This window comes from Rattus norvegicus, chromosome 10 (genome assembly GCF_021556685.1).
Source record: "Rattus norvegicus strain SHRSP/BbbUtx chromosome 10, alternate assembly SHRSP_T2T, whole genome shotgun sequence".
Taxonomy (NCBI): Eukaryota; Metazoa; Chordata; class Mammalia; order Rodentia; family Muridae; genus Rattus; species Rattus norvegicus.
Window position 1 is genome coordinate 67,688,604 of NC_141543.1, and position 13,684 is coordinate 67,702,287.

Here is a 13,684-nt window from a genome sequence, read left to right on the forward strand (position 1 = left end):
GGCTGGGTAACTGGATGGTGTCTCCTACAAGTATTCTTTGCCTCTTCCGGAAGTCCTTTGCATAACTCTAGCTGTATTCCTGATGAGTCAGCACGTACTCACGCCGCGGCACGGAGCAACCTCTAATTGCAGCGCCCTTACTGTTCAGCGTTGACTCCCTCCACTTCCAGGTTTCTCTTCCTGATTTGTTTTTCCGTCATAAGAATGTATGCTTCTCTCTCTCCTACAACTGAGATAAATCGAGCAAGAGACAGCGCTGCCCAGAAACATCTTTAGGATCTCCACGACAATCCACCTCTAACTTGAAAGAGATTTCTTTTCTGGTTTTTTCTTGGTGTTTTTAAGCACTTAGAGTTAAATCTGGTGCTTTTTACATCCTAGACAAGAGGACTCAGCCTCTCCCCTCTTCCGAATGCTAGAAAGTGGAGTGGGGGAGAGGGGATAGGTGGGTGGAAAGATGATCTGGCTTCATGTAGGATTTCTCCAAGCAGAATCTGGAAGCCCTGGTAACACACTATAAGGACAAAGTAGGAGTGTGGATAAATCGGATGCTTAGACCACTAGGTAGAAGCCTAGAACGTGTGAAGACAAAACAGGTCCCGGGCAACAATGGGTTGAGGTAGTTTGATTTAAAAGGAAAAAAAAAGCAGAAAATGTATTTATGGAAATGGAGGTTGCATCATGGAACCTGGTTCTGGTCTTGGCTGCACTGTCTGGGGCAGCCCTTTCCCCTCCCCCTGGACATTGGGAAAACAAGGAGGCTGGATTAGGAGAGTTTTAAAGCAAAAGGTTTACATTATTTTGCTAATTCCGATCCCCACATTCTTCCCGCGAATGTAGGAAAGAGCTGACAAGGACTGAAAGGCAATGCCTTTGCCCCACCTAGCAAAATTATGAATCATACTATGTTCTAGAATATATAATGATCCTTGAGAATTGCAGGTCATCAGGAGAGAGTTTCTTCACCCATGTATAATTCAGTGGCCTTGTACGCTGGCACAAAGACCACGCACGGAGTTCACATGAGCAGCAGTATCATAAACGGATGTTGCATTCAGAGACATTGCCTTTCGCTGAAGAGAATACGTAGTAATACGAGGTCTCTCTCCTGTTACCATCGATGCGAGCCTCGAAGCAGACCCCATTCAATGCCTCTCCCCCAGCATGTTTCCTCCCTACGCAGAGGTAACTGAGCTCCTAATGTGTGCACATCAAGTTTTGACTTGAGATCAAGTTCCAGTGAAAAAGGACAGTGATGGTCACGCCTTTCCCAGCCTTGCCATTAATTGTATTCTTATTTTTATTCTTTCTGAACTTCATTCTTTTAAGTTTTTTAAAAAATTTTTAATTGTGTGTGTGTGTGCGTGCGTGTGTGTGTGTGTGTGTGTGTGTGCGTGTGTGCAGTGCCCAGGGAGGTCAGATGAAGGCATTGCATTCCCTTGGAGCTGGAGTTGTGAGCCACACTTATTATAGCAATATATCATCTTCCTTTCTTTTTAAAGATTTTTTTAAAAATTTATTTATATGCGCACACTGTAGCTGTCTTTGGACACACCAGAAGAGGGCATCCCATTACAGATGATTGAGCCACCATGTGGTTGCTGGGAATTTGAACTCAGGACCTCTGGAAGAGCAGTCAGTGCTCTTAACCCCCGAGCCATCTCTCCAGCCCCCATAATCTATCTCCTTAATTTTAGAAAGATTTATCAATAACACTTGCTAGTCTGAATTTAGGATAATTCAGTTACCCAGTCAATATAGTTCCACCTAAAAGCCAAGAAAATGATACTTTATTTAACCTGTGCAAGCTTTTAGAGGCTAACAATATAACCAGGTGTGGTAGCCAATACCTATAATCCAGTCCTTAGGAGATGAAGGCAGGAGGATTAGGAGTTCAAGGTCAACTCCTGCTACATAGTAAATAAACCTGGGCTACACGTGGGCCTGTGTCAAATAACAACTACGGAAACCCAAAAGGAACAGTGTTGGGCGATAGAAAACAATATGACAAAAGTTGAAATTCTCACAGAATTAAAAAAAAAAGTTTAAAATAAAAGAAGCTGTTTAAAAAAAATACTCAATATACTCCTTGGTGTTTGGCTGAATAGTTGAAGGTGGCTTGACCTCCCTGTCAGCCTTTCCCCTTCAGTCACTCCCATTAGGTCTGACTGCTTTGTGTGCCAATGGCAGTCACATTCTTACAGGGGTCAAGCCGATGGCTCAGTAAAGCAGGCTAGATGGACAACAGGGAGGAGTGATAGGGGTCGTTGCCATCCTCTGAAAGCTCATCTGTCTATAAGATGCTAATTTTGACCACTGGAGACAGAATTAATTCTTCAGAAGAAATCTGAAATTTGTATTTGTATGTCTAAAAGTCTCCTAGTTTACTTTTTTTTTTTTTTTTTGGCTCTTTTTTTCGGAGCTGGGGACCGAACCCAGGGCCTTGCGCTTCCTAGGCAAGCGCTCTACCACTGAGCTAAATCCCCAACCCCCCTAGTTTACTTTTTTGTTGTTGTTTATTTGTTTGCTTTGATCCTTAACGCGTAGGAGTAGATGAGTCCTCTCATGCCAACAAAGGCCATTTCCTGATAGATAGGTCCTAACCTGGTGTTGACTTGGGCTTTGCTGGACTCAAGTGAGATTCTGCGGCAAAGCTCCCACACCAAGTACAGGAATTCACCACACTAAAGTGTATCAAGGACTGATAGTTACGCTGTACTGAGCTGGGGACTTGATCTGAATTATTTTCTGATCTTATAGACAACCTTGTGAAGTAGTCATGACTGGCCCAATGTTAAGAGGCCCTGATTCAATCTCAGTACACACACACACACACACACACACACACACACACACACACACACACGATAGATAGATAGATAGATAGATAGATAGATAGATAGATAGATAGATAGATAGATGATAGATAGATAGAGTAGTGTCACTTCCGGACAAAGCAAAGCAGAAAGGGTTTCTTTTTTTGTTGTTCCCAGACATGGTAGCTGGGAAGAGATGTGAGGACACCTGCCATGTTGGTGTTGGAATAACCCCGTGGACCAGAGCTTCCTATTCATGAGTAAATGAGAGATAGAGCTATGCGTTAAGCCATCAGGTTGGAATGAATTTTGCTCTTGCTGTTGTTATTGCTACCTGATTTAACTTCTGACTAATGCAGGTATTTTTATCACAAGAACTCAAGAGCGTTTGGGTAGCTCCACGGTAGAGCACTTACCTGGTATGTGTGAGAACCTGAACCCAGCAATGATGCTTATCAAAAGTTTATAAAATAATGCTTTAATAAAATGGTGTTTCATTTCAAGGCACGTTTCTCTTTAATTTTTAGATTATTTATGTATTTGTGTATGGATGGTTATTTATTTGTGTTGGGAGTGGCCTGCTTGTGTCAGGAATCCTCCCCTTCCTCCATGCAGGTCCCAGGGATCAAACAAAAGTCATCTGGCGTGGTGGCATAGTTCCTGACCCTCTGAGCCATCTTGCCAACCCAAGGACTGGTTTTTTTTGTTTTTTTGTTTTTTTTTTTTTGGTTCTTTTTTTCGGAGCTGGGGACCGAACCCAGGGCCTTGCGCTTCCTAGGTAAGCGCTCTACCACTGAGCTAAATCCCCAGCCCCCCAAGGACAGTTTTATTAATCCCTATTCCTTGCCCCCTCTATGGACTCTGAGTCACAGAAAATGCTGGCCAGCCTGCCACAAAATCGTGCTTATCCCTGTGACTAGACTTATATCAATTAGGAACGCATCTTAGAGGAAATGGGGCAGCCATAGTGTGAGCCAAATAAAATCAAGCCATTTGTCTTCACGAGAAAGGAAAATTCAAATTCTACTCAAGTTCGTGCCAGGGACTACAGAGAACGCACATTCTCCATTAATCACAGATGTCCCAGGACTTAGGTAATCTTCATGGGAGAATTATCTCGGCAGCATCAAGGTGGGCACGCAACAAATAACTTGCAGCCTGGGTTGTTTGCACCTCCATGGTGCTGGGAAACATGTTGTTCTCAGAGCCCTTTCTACATATGTGTTTACGGCTGAGATGGGAGTGGGGCTCTGAGCCACTGCCAACAGATTCCTAAAGTGTTGCTGTGGAAACTTAGGACTTCATTTATTTATTTATGCCTTTATTTCTTCTGATGCCCTCGGCAAATGTTAGACCGTTTTAGTAGATTAGGAAAGACATTCTCTTACAGTTTCATGTACCTTGTGATTTATAAAATATTTTACACCTGTCTCTTTGACTCACGTAGCCACTCGGGTAGTAATGATGCCATTGTTTGTGATTTATGATTGGAGATACTAAAGTTCAGAAAGGTGAAGTGATCTGTCCAAGGCCACACAGCCAGGAAAGAGAGCCACTCCTTTCCGTCACTCTGCCTTTGGGCCATAAATAAGGACCACAATTATTCTTGGTTTTACAGGACACTCAGCTCGCTGGCAATTTGACAGGAAGAATGGAGACGGGAGGTAAAAAAAAATTGACTTCAGACACAGGTTGTTTCCATTCGGTCTTGTTAGGTTGTTACAGGGTCTATAATAGGATCAACAGAATTTTGGATTCCAATCTACAGCATTTCATCTGTTCTAAGCCAGACTGCAGGGTTTTTGTTTGTTTGTTTTAATTTAGAGGAAGCTTCTTCAGAAACTTCAGTTCACATCTGCCTCTTACACCAAGAATGAACATCTGTAAGGTACTTCCTGTGTCACAGAACATACACACATGCGTTTAACATCAAATAGAAAATAGATGCAGACTGATGGAGATTAGAATGAAGGGGCGGTGGGAGGGGGCGGGGAGGGAATCGAGGAGACAGAATGATTTAAAGCTCCAGGGACCAGGCTTGGTCTACTCACTCTGAAAATTGGGAGCCTGAAGTGAGCCAGACGGGGACCATGCCCCTGGAAGATTCTGACTCCCTTCATGTCTCTCAAAGTATAAGTAGCTCAAGAACTGAGAATGAATCTTCGGTTTGAGGACTGCTGTATAGGGGATGTAAAGGGAGTGTAGTTCTCTGGAGTCTTTGCCTAGCACCGGAGTTTGAGCCGGGCTATTGTGAGGTGGTGGGACCTTTAAGTTGTGGCATCTAGTGGGCGGTCTTAGTTTAGGGAGGGTGTGTCCTCAAAGGGAATTATGGGACTCCGGCTTTTTAGCCATTGTGGTAGAGAGCCTTGGCTCCACTACAAGTTCCTGATGGTACGACCCCAGAACTAATGCAACCGGACGCAACAGCCATAAACCGAAAGCCCTGAACTGTGAGGGGAAATGAAACCTTTCTCTTACTGAGTTGACGTCTCACCTATTCAGTCACAGTGATGGAAAACTGGCTTCTGCCCATTGACTTTGGAATCTTGTCTTTGGGGAAGGCACAGCTTCTCTCGGAACTTTGGTTAGGTTGGGTGCTGAAGCAAGTAGCCAGGCTCTGCCGCACTGCCACACATAGCCAACACCACTCGTGGGAAAGCTGTGACTGCCAGACAGACATCCTTGACGTATATGAGCAGCTGCTATGAAAAACTGGATGCTCATTCTGGCTTGACCACATGAAATCAGTCGTCTCGCATAGATTCAAAATGGAGGAATCGTTTAGGAGTATTCTCGGTACAATCCCATGAGCCCTCACATTATGCTTTGCCATCTTGTATGTCATTTCTGCAAACTGTTCCTTTCGAAGCAAGTTTTTTTTAATCCCAAACAGGACATTTCTCTCCAGCTGTTACTTGTGATCTGACACGCAGCTGAAGGATATCATTAAACAATTCCATCAAAGAGGACATAAACTTTGTCGGTGCTGAGACACCATAACCTTGAGTTCTTGCAATGATTTTATAGTTATGAGACTTCATAAAATGGTTTGATAACAAAACTTGGCTCACACGGACATCATCTGTCTGAAGGACTTTGTTCCGATTGGAGACGTAAGTTGTATTTAAGAAAATATTTACTGGTTTATTGCCAACTTTGGATTTCTGCTAGATTTACAGTTTCTCTTGATCACTCTGAAGGTGGGGATGGTGCCTTTTGATCCCACAGAGGTTAATCAACATACTGATGCTTCTGCCCTGTGTCCCTTGCTTGAATGTTGTGTCACCTCCATTGTTTTCCACCTACATTGAATGAACAGGAGAACTTAACTACCAACATGCACGAGAAAACCTTCATGATAAGGATGTGACTGCCGTTCGTCTGTCAGAGCATCAGAAAACCCAAGCCATTCAGACACTTGCTTTGTGGCAGGCTGAGAAAGGGCATGCAACACTCAGGACTTTGCAAACCTCTGGGCCCATTATTTAAATCAGCCAGCCTAAGGAACCTTTTTTCTCCAGGTTTGTCCACTTACACTGTCTTTTGATCTTCAGGTTGGAGGGTCTGAGTTCTTAGTCTCTGAAGTCAGCCATTTTCTCCCCCAACGCTGTGTGGTGATCTGAACGTCATCCGTCCTCTCTGCTTATATTTTCTCGGCTGTGAAACGGGGAACGTAGGGTTGTTAATGGGGATTAAATGACCAAAGACTGAGCAAGGCCTGTGACAAAGTTGGCACTGGAATCATTTCACTCATGATATCTTGCATTTAAATAGGAACATCCCTTTTTAGAAGAAGAAACCTGCTCATTGATTAAGTAACTGTACACGCCTCTAAATGGCAGAGCCAAGTTGAGATGATTTCAAATATTGGCTTCTTTCTCGATCCCTATGCTTATTTTCTTTTGATATTGTTTTGTGAAACAGACCTTTTCTCTGTAACCCTGACTAACCTCACACCTGGAATTCTCCCGCCTCAGTTCATGAGTGATGGAATTACAGACGTGAGCCATGGTCAGGTCAGCTCCCTAGATGCTGTATTCCTTATTAAACTGAAGAAATCAGGTCTCCTCCCACCTCGCCTCCAACTCAGGGACTCCCCCTTGATAAACAGTCAGTAACTACTAAGCCACATCTCCAAGATTTTTCTTTTGAGATTTATTTATTTTGTGTATGCAAGTACACAGTAGCTGTCTTCAGGCATTGGACCCCATTACAGATGGTTGGGAGCCACCATGTGGTTGCTGAGACTTGAACTCAGGACTTCCGGAAGAGCAGCCAGTGCTCTTAACTGCTGAGCCATCTCTCCAGCCCCAAGATATTTTTTATTAAAGGGTTTTACTAAAGACATTTTTGTCCTAAAAAGAGAAACTTATTTTTTTCCTTCCCTTTCAAACTGAGATGCATGCCAACTCCTCTCTCTCTCTCCCCCTCTCTCCCCCTCTCCCTTCCCCTCCTCCTCTCCCTTTCCCCTTCCCCCCCTCTCCCCCTCTCCCTTCCCCTCCTCCTCTTCCTTTCCCCTTCCCCTCCCCCTCTCCCTCTTTCTCTCCTTCCTCCTCCCCTCCCCCTTTCCCTCTTTCTCTCCTTCCCCCTCCCCCTCCCTTTCCCCCTCTCCCTCTCCCCAACTCTCTGATTTAAGTTGTGAACACCCTCAGTTTCATTTCTATATGATGAATTATTCTTTCTTGGGACAAAGAAGAGAGAAAAATAAGAAAAACAAGGTAGGAGTGAAAACTAGGAATTGAATGGGAAAACAGCCCAAGGCTGAGCTCTGGGAAGGGTGGGGCCGAGCCACCCTCCCCTGTGTAATGTATTTAGTGACAGTTTCATGTTTTGTCCCAGCAACATCACAATTATTGCTCTGGATCGTTTGCTCCAGATAGAATCCACTCCTCGGACAAGAGATGAATTAAAACCCTGGCACTAGCAGCCAAGCAAAGCCAGTCCAACAGCATTCCTGAAGGGAAACAAAGACCTGTGGTCTCCAATGGAATCTAACTATTGTTTTCCCTGAAGATCCAATTGCTCCAGATAATTCGTATCTCCTGATATGTGCCCTTCTTTTCTTTTTGTCTTCAGTCCAACTTTTCTACACTTCGATAACATTTCTCTCTCCATGATCGTAGGTGAGTATTTTGTAAGAGTGGGAGTTGCTTATTTAATTGAAGATATTAGGTGCCCCCCACCCTACCCCACTTCTAACCTTACCCTCTCAGAGCTTCACACATGAAGGATTTTTCAGAGCCCAGTCAGGACCCCCTTTATACCTAATCAACACAATAATACTGACGTGCTTTATCCTGTTTTTCTTTTCTTTTTGGGGTGGGTGTGTTGGGTGGGTGTGAACACATAGGTGTGGGCACCTGTGTACACTCGTGTGGAGGCAGAAGATAGCCTCTCATGTGGTAGTGTTCCTCAGGAGCCATCTACCCTGGTTTTTGAGATAGGACCTCTCACTGGGGCATAGGACTGGCAGAGTAGGCTAGGCTAGTTAGCCAGCAAACCAAGGCATCTGCCTGTCTCCACCTCTGGGATTACAAGTGTGGCCAGTGCCACACCTAGTAGCTTTTAACATGGGTGCTGGGGGTTCAACTCAAGTCCCATGCTGGCAAGTGCTTCACTGACTGAGCTAGCCTCTTGGCCCATTCTTCTGTTTCTCACACGGAACTTCCTCTATTCCGTGAAATGAAGGCAGTTCCTGAATCTTTCAGGTTTTGTGTTTCGACTCCTCAGCTCTCCGTAGTCTCCTCTCTCTTTAGTTCTAGCTATACTCAGTCTTCAGTTTCTAAACAAGAGACCCACTACCTTAAGACACTCTGCATAAGTTATTACCTCCATGTATTGGTTAATTCTTGTGACACAAACTGGAGGCATCAGAGAAGAGGGAACCTCACTGGAGAAATCACCTCCAATAGATCGACATATTGGCTGGTCTCCGGGATATTTTCTCCATTAACGGTTGATGTGGTAGTGTTGGGTGGGTGGTTCTGGGTTGTGTAAGAAAGTAAGCTGAGGGCTGGAGAGATAGCTCAGTTATTAAGAGTGCTGGCTGCTCTTTCAAAGGACCTGGGTTCAATTCCCAGCACCTCACAATCGTCTGTTGTAACGCCAGTTCCAGGAAATCTGAGGCCCTCTTCTGGCCTCATACTGCATGTATGTCTACATAGACAAACGTGGGCAAAACCCCTACACAGAAAAAAATAAATAAATCAAGAAAGAGTAAGCCATGGAGAGTGAGTGTGTGAGCAGTTTCCTCTGTGGTTCCTGCCTCTGCTCCTGTTCCATTTTCCGAGCTGACTTCCATCAATGATGGGCTGCGATTGGGACATGGTAGCGTAAACCCTTTCTTTCTGGAGTTGCTTTTGGTAGGTGTTTTTATCAGAACAGCAGAGAGCAAACCAGAATACCCCAACTAGAGCGCCTTTCCCCTAGGCACTGTCGCTTGACAAATTCCCAATTGGACAAAACTTAGTTATCCTTCATCTCTTCAGAAAGCTTCCTCCAGAGTTTGCAGCCTGACTTCAAAGTTCTTCCTACGTCACATCAGGCAAACATCCACCACAGTGTCATCACCAGTGTGCATCTGAGTGAGCAAGTGGATTTTTTTTTTTTTTTGAGATTCTGTGCAATTACTAGCAATGCTGACGTAGTCTTAACCATGACTCCCAGAGCAATGACTTTTCCTGGGACCCTCTGTCCAATAGAACTTACTATGGTGACGAAAGTCTTCTGTTACGTAGCAGCCCGACACAGTAGCCCAGCCTCCAACCAAATAGAATGTGACTTCTTCATTGAGAAAGTGAAGTAAAACATAGTTCTACTTCTCACAATAGGGGTTGAACCCGGAGCCCCACAGTTGCTAGGCACTCATGATACCACCAAGGTACGTTCGTTCCAAATCGACAGGTGAAATTTTACTTTATATAGCCCGAAAGCTGCTGGTAGCCAGAGTGGCTCTAGAGTGGCCTTAGTGGGTTTGGGAATATGTGTACTCCCAAATGATGAGAATAGAGCCACGCGCTACATGTGGATGTTTCTGTCAATGACAGACGGCACACAAAACAGTGCTTCTGTGGGATTATAATGAGGCTGAAAAGTTCCTCTGGCCTAGTGATCCTGTGTCCCAGTGCCAAAGTGCAACAGATTTCACATTTGTGGGATGCCACTGTAAGCAAGCCTGCTGTGCTGCTGGCCGAGTGATAGCACAGCGCAGACAGTGCCCGCTGTTTGATGACAAATGGCTGTTTATGTGTCAGGATATGGCACTTCTCATTGCCCATTTGGAGGATGTGCCTTCCATTTACTTAAAAAGTTTTACTGCCAAATATCATGCCATGTTACACTAGCCTTAACCTCATCTGTCCTCTGTCTGCCATACCACATCTTTATCTTATCAAGAGACCATATCAAAAGATTGACTTTGGCAGGTGTGTGTAAGCTCACTGTGTTTGCACAACAATGAAGTAAACAATGCAGTTAGGATACGCTTTTGTCATTCAGCAGCGGGGACTGTGGGGTGTGGGGTGGGACTGTATTGACAAATGTTCTTAAGCTAGCGATATTAAATTATGCTCCCTTAAATGCTCCCGTGAGCAGCACGTAGGAATTGTCAACTGTGGTTTTTTTTTTTTAAGCTTTCTTTTAATTATAGAGGTCTAAAATGCTATTTTATTTCAATTTTGATTTACAGTTCGATCATTCTTGTCATTTATGTCTCCTTTTGTGTGTTGCCTATTTGGGTCTTTCGTGCTTTTTTTTTCCTTTTGACTTATCTTCAAATTTTCTTATTATATTTAGTTATTTTATGTGTTGTGTGGTATGTGTTATGTGTTATGGGATGTGTGTGTGTGTGCATGTGTGTGGAGTTTGGAGGAGAATTTGAGAGAGTTGTTTCTACCCTTTTCACTTGCTTTTAGTTGATCTTTAAAACCCATCCATTGGAAAGGTGTAGTTAATGCTTCAGCTTTGAGGGCCATGGTGGTAAGCTCTTGCAGTCTGTGTGTGTGTGTGTGTGTGTGTGTGTGTGTGTGTGTGTGTGTGTGTGCAGAGCATTGGTGACTTCCTAGCCTCCAGGCACGTTTCCCATCCAAAGACCATCAGCTCCCCCAATCCCTGTCCTGCAGGATGCACATTTGAAATTTGTTACCTGATCTCCACATGTGGCCACTTGCTAGATACACACTTGTGTGCACCCGCGCATGTGTGTACACACACACACACAAACACACACACTGGAAGAGGGGAGAGAGAGACTTTAACTTTTCTATTTATTTTTTTACTTAGGCGTATGTCATATGAATGCAGGTGCCTGTGGTCACTAAAAGAGGGTGTCAGATCCCCTGGAGCTAGTGACATGGACAGTTGTAAGCTGTTTGATGTGGAGAACTGTACCCTGGTCTTCTGGATAAGCAGCAAGCTCTTTTGACTGTTAAGCCAGCCCCTGAACTCTCCTTTGGCAAACGTTATTTCAGTGGCTGGCACACTGTACAGCAGACAAGACCGATCTGGCTCACCAACATTATTAGAAAGGGTTTTCCCACTGTGGGATTTTGTACATATAGAGATATCCCAATGGTTGGGCAGTGGTGATGCATGCCTTTAATTCACGCACTCAAGGGCAGAGGCAGGTGGATCTGAGTTCTAGGCAGCTTGGTCTGTAGATGGAGTTCCAGGGCAGCCAGGGATATACAGAGAAACCCTGTATTGAAAGAAAAAAAAACAACAAAAAACCAAACAAACAAACAAGAAAAGAAATATCCCAATGAATAAAGGGTACATGCCATCAAAGTCTTTAAGATATGACTTTAAATTATCCTTCAAGCTCATTTCTGACCTCTCAAGTGTTTTCTTTTTCTTACCATCTACTCTAAACTTCTATCACAGTAATTTTCAGAGCAGTTGGTTTTTACAGAAAGAATATGATCCTAAATCTTCACACAAGAGTGGCTCAGTAAGTAAAGGGCTTGCTGAACACGTATGAGGACCTGAGTTGATTGGCTTTTTTTTTTTTTTTTAAGATTTATTTATTATATACACTGTAGCTGTCTTCAGACACACCAGAAGAGGGCATCAGATCCCATTACAGATGGTTGTGAGCCACCATGTGGTTGCTGGGAATTGAACTCAGGACCTCTGGAAGAGCAGTCAGTGCTCTTAACTGCTGAGCCATCTCTCCAGCCCAGGACCTGAGTTTTGATTCTAGAATTTATGTGAAACTTTTGGCAATGCCTTCCTGTAACCCAAGCACTGGGGTGGGAGGAGAGATGGGGATTCGTAGGTACTGGTTGATCAGACAGTCTAGCTAAAATGGCAGGTTCTACGTCCAGCTAGAGACCACTGCGTCTCAGGAAATAAGGTGAAAAGAAACTGAGGAAGACAGCCTCCACACATCTACACACACACACACACACACACCCCACTCACACAAGTTTTCTCAATTCCAGGCTATTTCCCCTTAGCGATAAGTGTAAGTTCATTCAAGAGCAGATGCTATTTTTCCAGCTAAAATGCTCCGCCATGTGGCAGTAGCACAAATAGTTTTCAGTTCGCATCACCACTACCAATTTCAAAAGTGTATTTCTTATTAAATTTTTTTTAAGATTTATTTATTGGGGGTTGGGGATTTAGCTCAGTGGTAGAGCGCTTGCCTAGGAAGCGCAAGGCCCTGGGTTTGATCCCCAGCTCCAAAAAAAAGAACCAAAAAAAAAAAAAAGATTTATTTATTTATTATATATAAGTACACTGTAGCTGTCTTCAGATACACCAGAAGAGGGCATCGGATCTCTTTACAGATGGTTGTGAGCCACCATGTGGTTGCTGGGAATTGAACTCATGACCTCTGAAAGAGCAGTCGGGTGCTCTTAACCGCTGAGCCATCTCTCCAGCCCCCCAAAAGTGCATTTCTTTTAAGATTTATTTTTACTTTATTTGTGTGGGGGTATATCTTGTGCGTGTGTATGTGTGTGCGTGCATTCTGGTGGAGGCTGGATGAAGCATCAGATCCCCTGAAGCTGGGATTATGGAAGCTAAGCCATCGGATGTGGTGCTAGGAACTGATCTTGGTACCTCTGGATAAGCAACGTGCATTCATAATGTGCATTCATAACTACTAAAGCACCTCTCCAGCCCCCGAAGTGTGCATTTGGTGATAAATGTTAGATATTAAGAGGGCTTCCCCTTGCTTGGAATTTTGTTCGTGTCATGAGGTGTTACTAATGGTTATAATGAACCATTTAAAATATACTTAGGGGTTGGGGATTTAGCTCATGGTAAAGGCCCTGGGTTCGGTCCCCAGCTCCGAAAAAAAGGAAAAAAAATGTACTTAACCAGATGTGGCTGGTTCTTCATGTCCATGGGTCCCATATACACAGTCTGTGTTTGCAAGTTTAGCTGCTTGCTGACTGAAAAATATTTTTAAACTATTTCTGGAAGCTGGAGAGATGGCTCAGTAGCCAACAGTGTGTACTGCTCTTGCAGAGGACTTGGGTTTGGTTCTCAATACCCATGCCAGGCAGCTCATAACTGCTTGTAACCCCAGCTCTAGGGGCACTGGATGCCTCTGGCTGCCTTAGGCACTGCTCTCAAGTACTCACACATGCACACATTCTCTAAAAGTGCTTCTCTACCGAACATGTACCAACGTTTTAAATTATTCCCTAAGCAATATGATGTAACAACTTTTTACATAGCATTTACATTACATTAGATGCTATCTGCAATCTCAAGGTGATTTAAACTACCTGGGAGGGTTGCCTAGGTGATAGGTAAATGCACTGTGATGTTATACTAAGGAAATGAGCACCCCGAGATCCTGAGACCTCCCTGTGTATTACTCCTTATGCATCCCTGTGGAGACTGAGGACTAAAGTGTC

The 13,684-nt window shown here is 44.0% G+C and overlaps 2 long non-coding RNA genes across 2 annotated transcripts; one reads left to right on the top strand and one right to left on the bottom strand.

The window, feature by feature from the left end:
- Positions 1-5,166: 5,166 nt before the first annotated feature.
- Positions 5,167-7,952, top strand: LOC148002974 (uncharacterized). The gene is made up of 3 exons (XR_015631824.1): positions 5,167-5,929; positions 6,136-6,337; positions 7,893-7,952. It is a non-coding gene; the product is annotated as an uncharacterized LOC148002974 (long non-coding RNA).
- LOC120095329 (uncharacterized) lies at positions 5,289-9,619 on the bottom strand. The gene is made up of 3 exons (XR_015631825.1): positions 9,525-9,619; positions 6,352-6,473; positions 5,289-6,118 (listed from the first exon to the last, which is right to left on the bottom strand). It is a non-coding gene; the product is annotated as an uncharacterized LOC120095329 (long non-coding RNA).
- Positions 9,620-13,684: the final 4,065 nt, after the last annotated feature.